Here is a 13,182-nt window from a genome sequence, read left to right on the forward strand (position 1 = left end):
TAGAAGAGGCAATGCAAAGGGAAAGCTGCAACTAGATGCAGTTTGATGTAAGTGAAAGATAAGACTGGTTTTGATATTTGGAAGCAAAGGAGCTGTTGAGGGGATTTATGATTAACAGGTTAATAGAAAACATCATCTTGCAGAGAAATATTTCTGGAAGCAGACAGATTCCAGAGGAGGAAATTGCAGCCCAGTTATGATACTATTGAATCTTGAACAAGCGATTGCCTGGTAAATTGTCGGTGAATTCAGGAACCTCGAAATATAAACAGGAGAGAGGCCAGATTTGAAAAAAAAAAAAAATTTTTTTTTTTTAAACTGAGGATGGGAGTATAGCTGAAGAGTACTGCTAAGATTATCAAAATAATGCAGCCTTCATTTGTCCAGGGAATAATTTTACATATCCCTTTAATAATCAGTTCCTCAAGCCCCTAACTCCACTATTGTTTCACCTTCAGGAAACCTGGGTGGACCCAGAGTCCAAACCATCGTGAGATTTAGGAGTTTAAGGCTGAGTTTCTGACCACTTTTAAGTAGAGGCGTGGAGCCTAGGCAGTTGTTTGCCCAAAAATAGTAACAGTATTTTTCTTTGACTGGGCGGGGCGCTGTCTGTGTTTAAAATCAGGGGTGCGGAAGGCCCTGAACACTCTCCTTCGGCTCTGCAAGTTCCCGTAGAGGAGGAAAACCTGAATTGGAGCAGCGGCCCCGCCCTCCGTGGCGGCAGGGCGGGGACGGGGCTGGGCTGGGCGGGGCGGGGCGGGGCTGGGCGAGGCGTGGCCGGGCAGGACAGATCCCCGCCGTATCCCGCGGAGGGCGAGGCCTGCGCGCTGCGCACCCACGTGACTTCCTCGCCTCCGGGGACACCGACGCATGCGCGCCGCACTCTCGACGAGGCGGCCGTGGCGCTGGTGGCGTCTGCTCCGGTGTTTGTGGGGACAGAGACGGTGGAAGTGCCCTCTTCGGCTCGGTTGGCCCACACTGCGGCTCATGGCATTGAGTGGCATCCATCGTCAGGTCAGCTGGGGCGGGCGCCTTGGAATTGGCCGGCGTGGGTGGTACGCGGGGCAGCAAGGCGCCTGCCTTGTTTCAGGCCGCGCTAGGGCTGCGGCCTCCCACTCCCGCCCTGTTTGAGGCCTGCGTTGGCCTCGGGGCCCAGCTGTCCATCCCTCCTCCTTCCCACCTGTTGGGTGGAGCGGTGCGAGGTTTCTTTTCTTAGACCCCACGTTTGTCTGCCGGTGCTTCAGGACGGGAGGGGAAATGTGGGCCGCCACCTTGATTTAGGAAGAGGTTTGGGGGTAAGTCTAAAGCTTTCCCGAGAGTTCGGAATCACTGTGGCTGGGACGGCTGGAAGTGGAAGGGACCCAGAGGATTGGGAGAATATAATACAAATTGTGTTAAACTTTGAGGCGCCTTGTAGGGCGCGTTTCGCGTTCTGACCAGAGCCACACTCTGGGACCCTGAGTCACAGCACCCCAAAGATCAGCTAAAGCTTTTGGCAGGATAGGGTAGAAGCAGAAAAACCAAACATTAAAGAATAATGTTTACCTTTTGTAGCCAGAGACCAACACTGATGTTTTTCTCGTTCCAAAAATCACATCTTTAAGTTAATTAGTAGTACTGCTCTTAATGTGTTATTAAGTATCATATTATGTACTATATTTATGCCGACTAAAATTTTAGTTTAATATTCATGTTGCCTTTTCTTTGAGGACATCATGTTATTTGGCAACTGATCCCTGTTCAGAAATACGTAACACTTTTCTTTTTACAGTTGTAAAGGTTGAAACCTAAGAAAGTAGGTTTCATACAGGGAAATATGAAACTCATGTTGGAACTTAAGTGTTTTTGGCTTTGAGAGCTTAAGTGGATTGAAAAAAAACAAGCAACTACTGTCAGGTGTCCCTCCCCACCCCCCCTTTATAACCTCATTCTAAAATTGCAAAAGTTGGAATTTTCCACTCTTCAGCCTCTGGTAGGGATAAAGTGAATGAAAGGAGTTGTACTAAAGAAGACAAGTTTTTAAGATTGTGAACTCTGGAATAATTAGGGGTTACCAAAGATGGCTAATTAGTAGGTGGTGAGAGATATTTGAAGTGAGAATTGAAAAGCAGAATTTTTTTAGTGTCAGAGTATTTGGTAGTCTTTTTACTTACTTACTTGTAGTTGAATATGGGAAAGATAAAAAGTGTGTGTGGCTTTTTTTCAAGAGAAAGATTAGCAGATACAAATTACTATGTATAAAATAGATAAACAAGGTCCTACTGTATAGCACAGGGAACTGCATTCAGTATTTTGTAATAACCTAAAAAAAAGAAGAGAGAGAAAGAACAGAACCTTCTGTGGTATGCTAACAAATAATTCTGCATAAAACATAGGATTTTAATTTTTTTTTTTGAAAAGTAGCCAAAGGGGGAAGAAAGTAGTTCCAGCCAAATGGTGTTTTTTTTTTTTCCAAACACCAAAGATGATAGAAACATTTATGTAAATAAATAAAGCCCAATTTCTGGAACATAGTAAGTGCTTAATACGTGGAAACTTTAAAAAGGTCAGTGTGTGAACATTCTGCTCAGCCTCTGAAAACAATTTTCAAAACTAGTGGTTATGATAGCCTCTTTTCTTCTAAACACTTTGAGTCTTCAAATTGGCTTATGTGTGGATGAGGCACAGAGTGACTTCTGGATTGCAAAGCTAGTTGATTGCAGTACTCAAACTCCTGACTTTCATTCCTTAGTGATGACTTAAGATTTTTATGTGTTGCCCTCTTTATGAAAAGAATAATCAGTGGTATGATTTTGAGTACCTCTGTCAGCATAAATGCCTATAGAGAGAGAAAAAAGAAGGTAATAGATCAGACTTCTCATTTTTAATTGAGTATGGGTTATTTAAGTCATCCTCCAAAAGAGCTTTTAAATTTTAAGATGGCATGCTGAATTGTTAGTCAGATGTATGTCATAACTGAACTAAAACTTGAACTGTATGAACTTGATGTAGAACTGTATTTTTTCATGTACTGCATATTCACTTTTAATATATCATGTTTTCTTTTATACTTGTGGACTTTATGCCTCTCGTATGGTTTTATATAAGAAAGTACAGAGTAGTAAAAGGGCATCGAGTGGCTTAGTGAGTTGAGAAAAGGAGGAAACTTGTTATTCTGAGAGAATAGCATGAGCCCAGGCTCAGGCATGAGAACGTGTTGTCCTCTGTAAATGACAGTAAGGAATACTGTAGGATTAATATGTTTGAAAAGTTAAATTGGGACCAGATATATCATTCAAGTCTTTCAACAAATATTTATGTGCTGTTTTATACTAGACAGTTTTAGGTTCTAGGGACATAGTAGTGAACAAAACCAAGGGCCCTTATCTCACTGAATTTAATATTCTAATAATATTAATTTATCTGTAGCAATAGTGTAGCAATGTTTTTCAAATTTTTTGACTGCAACCCATAATAGGATGTACGTGTAACATTTCAATCCAATAATCCAATAGTTGAATTCTGTGTGTATTTCAACAGTATGCCCTTAACGTGTGCATTGCACTCTGATGTATTTTTTCTACTCTGTATTTTTCCTTTTAAAAAAAATAAGCTGGTTTGAAGCATTCTGAATAATGTTTGAAAAACATTATTCAAGGGGGAGAGAATAATTATTTAAATTGTAACAGTAGCAGTATAAAAGAAGAGGATAGTTAATCTTTATAGCAAGGTATGTGTGATTATTTGTGGATGAGGTTTAGAGAGGTTAAGTAACTTGCTCAAAGTTCCCTAATGAGAAACTGGGCCAGATCTTTAATTCAGTTCTATCAGGCTCTAAAGCCCAAGCACTTTATTATACAACTTTCCAATTGATTATGAAAGTAATAAACTAGGTTTAGGACTCTGGGTGGAGGGTAAGGCCTGTGATGCTTTTTGTTTATCATACAATGAATTAAGTGTGTACTAGGCCTGTGTGTGTACTGTATCTCTACGTATTTGTAGACCTGGTTCTTACTCTCAGGGAATTTGAGACAAAGGAAGATAGACATTGAATGAGTATCACAAATGTGATGTGTGCTATGGGGAAAAAGGATGCTATGGAAGCATCATTGGGGGAACCTAACTAATTTGGAGGGTATGGGAATACTTTTCTGGAAGGGATGTTTAAATGTGCCCAGATTAATGAGTGGGCTTCAGTTAGGTTGAAGGCTCTGAGTGGGAGTGTGGGGGTGGGGTACAGGGGTGGGAGAGCATTCCAGGTAGAAGAAACTGCATACACTAAGGCCTTGAAGCTGAAATGAGCTGAACTGGAAGACACAACAAAACTAGGTGACTGTGATATGTCAGTAAAGGGCAAGAAGAGAGAGCCTTTCAGGGAGGAAGTCTGATCATTACTGTTGGATGCTATGATGAGCAGATCAGAAAGATGAATCAGAACATGTCCAGTTGGATTTATAAACAAGGAGATTGTGATCTTGGGGGAATTTCAGAGTCGTGATAAAGAAGAATTCAAATTTACGAGTAAATGGAGGGTGTAGAAGTAGACAACTTCATTGTCTTCCCGTTGTATTTGGAACAAAATCCAAATCCTTAACATAGCTTATGATTGTCCTTTGGTTGTTTTTAAACTAAATTATAGTATGTATATTATAAATTATTATATAAAAGATGAGAGATATTTTTACATGTTTGAAGGCTAATGGAAGTAATCTAATATACTGAGAGAAACTGATAAGGAGAGAGTGAAGATAATTTAAGAAGCAACATTCTTGAGAAGATGGGTGGGAGAAGTGATCCAAGTCATGAGTTCAGGGTTTGACCTTTTGTAGCAGCAGAGATACTTCATCCATTGTGACCAAGGTAAGGAGGAGGACAAATAATGTAGCTCTTATAAGAGTGCTATAATAGAGGTGCAGAAAAAATACTTAGAGAGCAAAAGACAAAAAATGGTTATGTATTTCAACTTTTATAGGAGTGCCATAATAGGGGTACAGAACAAATACTTTGAGAGCAAAAGGGAGGGAAGATTATACAAGAGGTGAGGGAAAACTCTTAGAGGAAAACATAGGCAGAACAGCACTTTTCAGGATGAATTGCAGCAATATCTTTTTGGATCCACCTCCTAAAATAAGGAAAATAAAAACAAAAATAAACAATTGGGACCTAATTAAACTTAAAAGCTTTTGCACAGCAAAGGAAATTAAACTTAAAAGCTTTTGCACAGCAAAGGAAACTGTAAATAAAACACAAAGACAGCCCACAGAATGGGAGAAAATATTTGCAAACAATGTGGCCAACAAGGTATTAATCTCCAAAATATACAAACAGCTCATGCAGCTCAATATTAGAAAAACAAACAACCCAGTCAAAAAAAATGGGCAGAAGATCTTTTCTCCAAAGAAGACATGCAGGTGGCCAAAAAGCACGTGAAAAGATGCTCAACATTGCTAATTATTAGAGAAATGCAACTCAAAACTACAGTGAGGTATCACCTCAACACTGGTCAGAATGGCCATCATCAAAAAGTCTACAGAAAATAAATGCTGGAGAGGGTGTGGAGAAAAGGGAACTGTCCGACACTGTTGGTGGGAATGTAAATTGGCACAGCCACTATGGAGAGCAATATGGAGGTGCCTTAAAAAACTATAAATAGAGCTGCCATATGATCCAGCAAAAGCACTCCTGGGCATGTATCTGGAGAAAACCATAATTTGAAAAGATACATGCATCCCAGTGTTCATTGCAGCACTGTTTACAATAGCCAACACATGGAAGTAACCTAAATGTCCATGGACAGACGAATGGTTAAAGATGATGTTGTACATATCAGTGGAATATTACTCAGCCATAAAAAAGAATGAAATAATGCCATTTGCAGCAACATGCCTAGACCTAGAGATTATCATACTAAGTGAAGTCAGTCAGACAGAGAAAGACAAATATATGATATGTCTTATATATGGAATCTAAAAAATGATACAAATGAACTTATTTACAAAGCAGAAATAGACTCACAGACATAGAAAACAAACTTTTGGTTACCAAAGAGGAAAGGTGGGGGGGAAGGGGTAAATTAGAAGGTTGGGGTTAACATATACACACTACATATGTAAAATAGATAATCAACAGCACCTACTGTACAGCACATGGAAACTACTCAATACTTTGTGATAACCTATATGGGAAAAGAATCTGAAAAAGAATAGATATATGTATATATAACTAAATCACTTTGCTGTACATCTGAAACTAACATACACGTTGTAAATCAACTATACTCCAATATAAAATAGAAATTTAAAAAAATAATAAAGAATAGAAGAGGTGAGGGGATTGGGAGAATGGTAACATAATAGATTTACTTCTTGGAGGTATAAAGAATTTTAAGAAGGAAATAGGGCATTAATGGAGATCTAGGAGGATAAAGCCTGACCCACCGTTGGTTGTGGCAGCTAGGTCAATATGAGAAATTAGTATTTTCATTGGAGTAATATGGGCTGGACTACATAGTGTACCAACAAATGGTTATTTTCTTAGGAAAAATACTGCAGTAGAACATGGTTGTTCATGATTAATTCTTTCATATGGCCTTTAAAAATTATTTCTAATGATAGAAATGTTACTTATTCTTACTTATTTCTCTTTTAGCCAATAACTTTGTAAGTCTAATACTTCTAATAATTTGCCTGTAGATTCATCATTATTTCTTAAGGAGAAATTCTAGAATATTTTCTTTTAAACATAGGTCAAAACTGTGCTTAACTTTATGGTTTATGCTACATACTGAATTTTGAGAATATAACCCAAAGGAAATTGCTTTTTACAAATAGGCATTTACATGAGGGAGTTTACTGTGATATACTTAGTAAAGCCAAATCTTAGAAAGAACTCAAGTCAAATTGAGGAATATTTAAGCAAATCCAGCCATACTGCCCTTCTTGCTGATCTATTTTTCTGTGAACATGCCAGGCAAGGCACTTACTTATCTCAGAACTTGCTCTTTCTGCTGCCTGTCATTTTCTTCCTCCAGACAGCTGCATGACTGGCTTTCTTACTACCTCATCCTCTCTTTTATTTTGTTCTTAGCACTTGGTACCACATACATATTAGAAATATAGTTAGATTTAAAAAAGTCTCTATCTCCCCACTGGAACGTCCGCTCCTTGAGAGCAGGGACTTTGTTTCGTTCACAGCTAAATTTCCAGTGCTTAGAATAGTAGTGTCTGACACACAGAATTAGCTCATTAAATATCTGTTGAATGAATATTATTACACTAGGAAATGATATTGGTTAGAGATTTTTAAAAATACTAAATAAAAGGGGTTCAGCATAGAGTAATTTGTATACCTAAATTCAGTAAAATAAACGAAAAATATAAATCAGATAAAGTAAAAAATAAATAAAATAGTATAAACCCAAAAAGACAAAGAACAGAAGAGGAGGTATCAACAGATGAGAATTCAACGTTTTGGAAGAAAGCAGATGGACCAGTTTTAACTGATTAACTTAGGTTTTCACTTTTTTGGGTTCAGCTCTGTGCCTGCAGAGAGGGAAGTTAATAAGAAACAAGATGGATATTCCCACAAAATCCCAGAAAGGCTCAGGAATTTCAGGTTCCAAGGGCGTCTGAAGATAGGAGTGCTGAATGCAACTAAAAATTGTAAGATTTGTTAAAAGTCTAGAGTAGTTTAGACCCTAGATTTTCCTTCTCCATCTAGTATAGCCAGCAAAAAACTGGATGTTCGTTATTTGAAGAGGGCAAAAGCAGAGAAGTTAACACAGCTGTTGGGAGGTGGGGCAGGGGTGAAGGGTCTTAGTGAAAATGGGAAGTTGAATGAAAGTTTATATATTGAATGGTGAAATCACCAGCCCTGTTTGTCTTCTTTGCTCCCAGAATGCTTGTTGCCTTACTTAAGTTGAAACATTCTTCTTTGGGAAAACTTAACCCAGGGGAAATAATGTAGAGCACTGACATTTAGTGGGTTCCCCCCTCAAAGAATGCCATCATTGGGCATTCCCAGTCGTTAGGACTCTGTACTTTCATGGCTAAGGTCATGGGTTTCATTCCTGGTCTGGGAGCTAAGATCCTGCAAGCTGCATGATGTGGCCGAAAAAAAAAAAAAAAAAAAAAAGAATGCCATCCTGCACTGAGGCCCACCAGTTGCCAAGCTTTATCCAGCCTCTAATTTGTTTTGTAACGCCTCACACTTATTCTTGAACAGAAGTTTGAAGATCACTGTACTTGAGAGAACAAAATAAATAGTCAAAAGACACTCAGAAGAGACAGATAGTGCTGAGAACAGAAGAAAATTTAAAGTAAATTATAGAGAGATAGCAGGAGATACGGCAGTGAAAAAGGAATATTGATTACTCAGAGAATAAAAAATGTAAGTTAAAAATTTGACTCACAGGGCTTCCCTGGTGGCGCAGTGGTTGAGAGTCCACCTGCCGATGCAGGGGACACGGGTTTGTGCCCCACTCCGGGAAGATCCCACATGCCGTGGAGTGGCTGGGCCCATGAGCCATGGCCGCTGAGCCTGTGCGTCCGGAGCCTGTGCTCCGCAAGGGGAGAGGCCGCAACAGTGAGAGGCCTGCATACCGCAAAAAAAAAAAAAAAAAAAAAAAAATTGACTCACATTAAAAAGCCAGTAAAAGGGTTATGGCAGAGTAGAATGAATCAAAGGGTTAGAAGAAAAATGTGGGGAAAGGTAAGAAAAGTAGAGGATCAATCCGGGAGGTCCAACACCTGAGCAGTGTGAATTCAACAAAGAGAAAATCAGTAGGAGGAAATTATCAAATAAATAATAGATACAGAACATAAGAACTGAATGATGTAAATAGATTAAAATAGGCCTTCCAAATGAATGCCTTGCAGAATGAATGGAAAAGACTCACCTTAGGGCACATCATTATGCAATTTCAGAACACCTGGGATAAACAGAAACTAAAAGCTTCTGTGGAGGAAAAAAGGTTACATGTCGAGGATAAGAAGTAAAAAGACATCAGATGTTCTCGACAGCAACGTCAGATGCTAGGAAACAATAAATTCCTTCAAAACTTTTAAGAAAAAATTATTTTCATTCTAGAATTTTAAACTCACAATCTGTCATTCAGTTATGAGGATTTTAGAATTGGAAAGTCTTTTTTTCACCCTACATACCCTTTTTCAGAGTTACAGAAATGATTCTCTACAAAAGGGAGTAAATCAACAAAGAAAAAGATTTTATTATAAATGAGATTCAACCAAGGGGACAAGTGAAAGGAATTCCTTGGATCAAAATGAAGAGACAAACCTAGACAGGACAAGCCAGTCTAAACTGTTGCAGAAGGTTAGATGGTTTCAGAAAGGATGGCTCCAGAAGGGAAAATAGAATTGATAAGTATGAGTGACAGTTGCTTTTGAAGGACCTTTATAAGACCTCAAGGATGTGGGGTCATTTTTCAAAGGCAACGAAACATCTGAAAATGAAATATTTAAAGAAAGAGAAGCAAGGAAATGTAATTATAGTTTACAAGATAGCTTGAAAAAAATGTTTACATGGTCATAATAATGTAAACTTGAATATTGATTCAAGCCCAACCTGATAGAACTGTATTGGGAGCACATGAGAGGAAAGCTGTGCATGTATGTTTGGTATAATAACCCATATCTTCTCTAATAGCAAAAAAGATCTAAAATGGAAAAGTCAAGAAATAAAATAATGCCCTCAGATAAACGCTGTGTTGATTACCAGTTTTTTGAAGTTAAAGTCAACAGATTTTTTTCTTCCTCCTCTTAAAACCTCTGCAAAACAAATTCTAAATGCATTGTAAAGTTTACTTTTATTTTCGTTATTAATTTTAAAGTATAACACCTTAAGTTTGAATAACAATTTCCAGGGAATTAATTGTTTGCAGTGGTATCTTCATTTATGTGAATTTATAGTTTTTAAGACTTTCACATGCTTTTATCTCATCCAAAGTTTTCAACAACCTTGTGAAGCAGATAATACAAGTATTACTAGTCTTATTTGGAAGTGAGAAAAGTAAGACTGACCTAGAATCTCATGCTATTAAGGGAGAGAAGTAGGACCCTCCTCTACCCCTTTGTTCTTTCTAATATTTACCACACTATACTTTGTCTTCTTATGGTGAAAGAAAGATCTGGAAATTCTAATTCCTAGTCTTTTGTATTTTGCCTTTTCTAATTTAGTTATAGCTTAGCTGTCTTCTTCCTTTAAAAAAAAAAGCTTTATTGTGGTAAAAACACATAAAATTTACCTTAATCTTTTTTTTTTTGCCATGCTGCGCAGCATGTAGGATCTTAGTCCCCCCGCCCCGCCCCCCCGACCAGGGATCAAACCCGTGCCCCCTCCAGTGGAAGTGCAGCATCTTAACCACTGGACCGCCAGGGGAGTCCCTTCTTAACCATTTTTAAGTGTACAGTTCAGTAGTGTTGCATATATTAACGTGGTTTAACAGATTTCCAGAACTTTTTCATCTTACAAATCTGAAACTATACCCATTAAAACAACTCCTTTTTTCCCCCTCTCTCTACTCCCTCATACCCTCATACCCACCATTTAGCTTTCTCTTTCTATGAATTGGACGACTCTAGATAGAATCATGTAGTACTTGTCTTTTTTGCGACTGGTTTATTTCACTTAGCGTAATGTCCTCAAGGTTCATCCATGTAGTGTATGACAAGATTTCCTTCATTTTAAAGACTGATGATATTCCATTGTATGTATATATCGCATTTTATTTACTTCTTCATCTGTTGGTGGACATTTGGGTTGCTCCTTTGGTGGTTGTGGATAGTGCGGCTATGAACATGGGTATACAGATAGCTCTTTGAAACCTGGCTTTCAGTTAGTTTGGATATATACTCAAGTGGGATTTTTGTTTTTGTTTTTAATATTTATTTATTTTGGCTGTGCTGGGTTTTAGTTGCAGCACGTGGGATCTTCATGGCTGTGTGTGGGATCTTCATTGAGGCTTGCGGGATCTTTTAGTTGTCACATGCAGGATGTAGTTCCCTGACCAGGGATTGAACCTGGGCCCCCTGCATTGGGAGCGCGGAGTCTTAACCACTGGACGGACCACCAGGGAAGTCCCTGGGATTTTTGGGTTATATGGTAGCTCTATTTTTAATATTTTGAGGATACTCCATTTGGTTTTCTGTGCCATTTTACAATCCCACAGTTAGTGTACAAAGGTTCCAATTTCACCTCATCCTTGACAAAACTTGTTATTTTCTGGGGTTTTTTGATAGTAGCCATCCTAATCGGTGTTGATGTGATATCTCATTGTGAATTTGATTTGTATTTCTGTGATAATTAGTGATGTTGAGCATCTTTTCATGTGCTTGTTGGCCATTTGTTTATCATCTTTGGAGAAATGTCTAAGTCGTTTTTTTATTTTTTAATTGAGTGTTGTTCAGTTATGGGAGTTCTTTATGTATTCTATATATTAACTACTAATCAGACATAAGATTTGCAAATACTTCCTCCTCTTCTGCTATTTGCCTTTTAACTGTGTTGATTGTGTCCTTTGATGCATGAAAGTTTTAGTTTGATGTAGCCCCATTTGTCTATTTTTGCTTTTTTTGCCTGTGCTTTTGGTGTCATAGCCAAGAAATCATTGCCAAGTCCAATATCATGAAGCTTTTCCCGTATGTTTTCTTCTAGGAGTTTTATAGTTTTAGGTTTTACGTTTAGGTTTTTAATCCATTTTGGGTTAACTTTTGTGTATGCTGTAAGATAAGGATTCAGCTTCATTCTTTTGCATGTGAATATCCAGTTTTCCTAGCACCATTTGTTAAAGAGACGGTCCTTTCTCCATTGAGTGATTTTTGGACCCTTGTCCAACATTTATTTCTGGGCTTTCTGTTCTATTGGTCTGTTGTCTTTATGCCAATACCACACTGTTGTCTTCTTCCTTTTGATAGTTGTTTTTTTACCCCTTTGCCATTTTATATTGCTAGTTGGAAGTTATTGGTTGTTGTTAAGAATAAACTGGTACTAGTAATTGCCACACTATGAAGTATATGTTAGAATAACTTATTAAAAATAACTTTAGTGTATTTTTCTTTTGGCCATGTGATTTTTTTAAGTAATCAGAAAAATGATCTCCCTAAGGGTAAGGCTGGCGTTGACTCTTTTTTTTTTTTTTTTTTTGCGGTACGCGGGCCTTTCACTGTTGTGGCCTCTCCCGTTGTGGAGCACAGGCTCCGGATGCACAGTTTCAGCGGCCGTGGCTCACGGGCCCAGCCACTCCGCGGCATGTGGGATCTTCCCGGACCGGGGCACGAACCCGTGTCCCCTGCATCGGCAGGCGGACTCTCAACCACTGTGCCACCGGGGAAGCCCCTTAACTCTTTTTATAACACTTTAATTGCAGGGTGTGGAGTAATTGATCATTTCTGAAGATGCAGGGGTGTGGTAAATTTGCTGATTCCAGAAGAAACCCTTATGTCCCACTTAAGTATGCAGTTAGAATAGAACCGGTAGTAAATGAATCAATGTAACAACTTTCCGTTTGTTTTTTTGACAGTATGCTTTGAAATAAAAAGATACAAAATAATGACTAATTTGTATCTGGAAGATTAGTCGTCAAATGTGTCTTTTCTTTAAAGGAGGGGGCAAAAGAGACCAAAATAAGTTGAAAAGCTTCTGCGCCTTTTCCTAGGGTCTCAACTGGTAAACCCGGAAAAGTTTATGACAATAATCAGTCATTCAAGTAGAAGGGAACTATTTTTTCTGGTAGTCTAATATTGATACTTTGGGATTGTCCTTTATCGTGTACCAACTAGATTTGGTTGTATTATTTCTTCTCAGATTCCTCTTGCTCTCCACGCTGCTTACTTTCATTTCACTTCCCCAATGCAGACCCTCTTCATTCTGGTCAGTCTTATTTCCTTCTTGTCTTGGAACCAGTCCTAATTTCCATCTTCTTGTCTACTGTTAATAAGAAGGGTTGTTCTGTCAAGTCAAGTGGGCTATTCGCTATTTTGGAATAATTTATCATTATTTCTCTATTGTTCCAAAATCTGTAGTTTTTCAAAGTGAAGACCAAATTCTATATTTCATGAAGGTTTGCTAGATGCCTATAATGTTCAGTTGAGTTTTCTAAACTTTGACTTTGTTTCATTTGAATTTTGTCTCTCTAATTGTTTTGCATGTTTTTTTAATCGCTCTCCAACTACTAATAGTTAATAAGCC

At 38.3% G+C, this 13,182-nt stretch overlaps 1 protein-coding gene across 2 annotated transcripts in view; it reads left to right on the forward strand.

Annotated features, from left to right (window-relative positions):
- Nucleotides 1-843: 843 nt before the first annotated feature.
- The window catches only part of PRPF39 (pre-mRNA processing factor 39), a 37,285-nt gene continuing 24,946 nt past the window's right edge, over nucleotides 844-13,182 (forward strand). Inside the window, exon 1 of one of the 2 annotated variants that reach the window (XM_029237808.1) lies at nucleotides 844-1,014. The gene's annotated coding sequence lies outside the window, so the exon portion shown is untranslated. The remainder of the gene's footprint in view (nucleotides 1,015-13,182) is intronic. The other variant, XM_029237809.1, reaches the window with a different exon arrangement.

Source organism: Monodon monoceros, unplaced genomic scaffold (assembly GCF_005190385.1).
Source record: "Monodon monoceros isolate NGI ecotype Baffin Bay Population unplaced genomic scaffold, NGI_Narwhal_1 Super_Scaffold_21, whole genome shotgun sequence".
NCBI lineage: Eukaryota > Metazoa > Chordata > Mammalia > Artiodactyla > Monodontidae > Monodon > Monodon monoceros.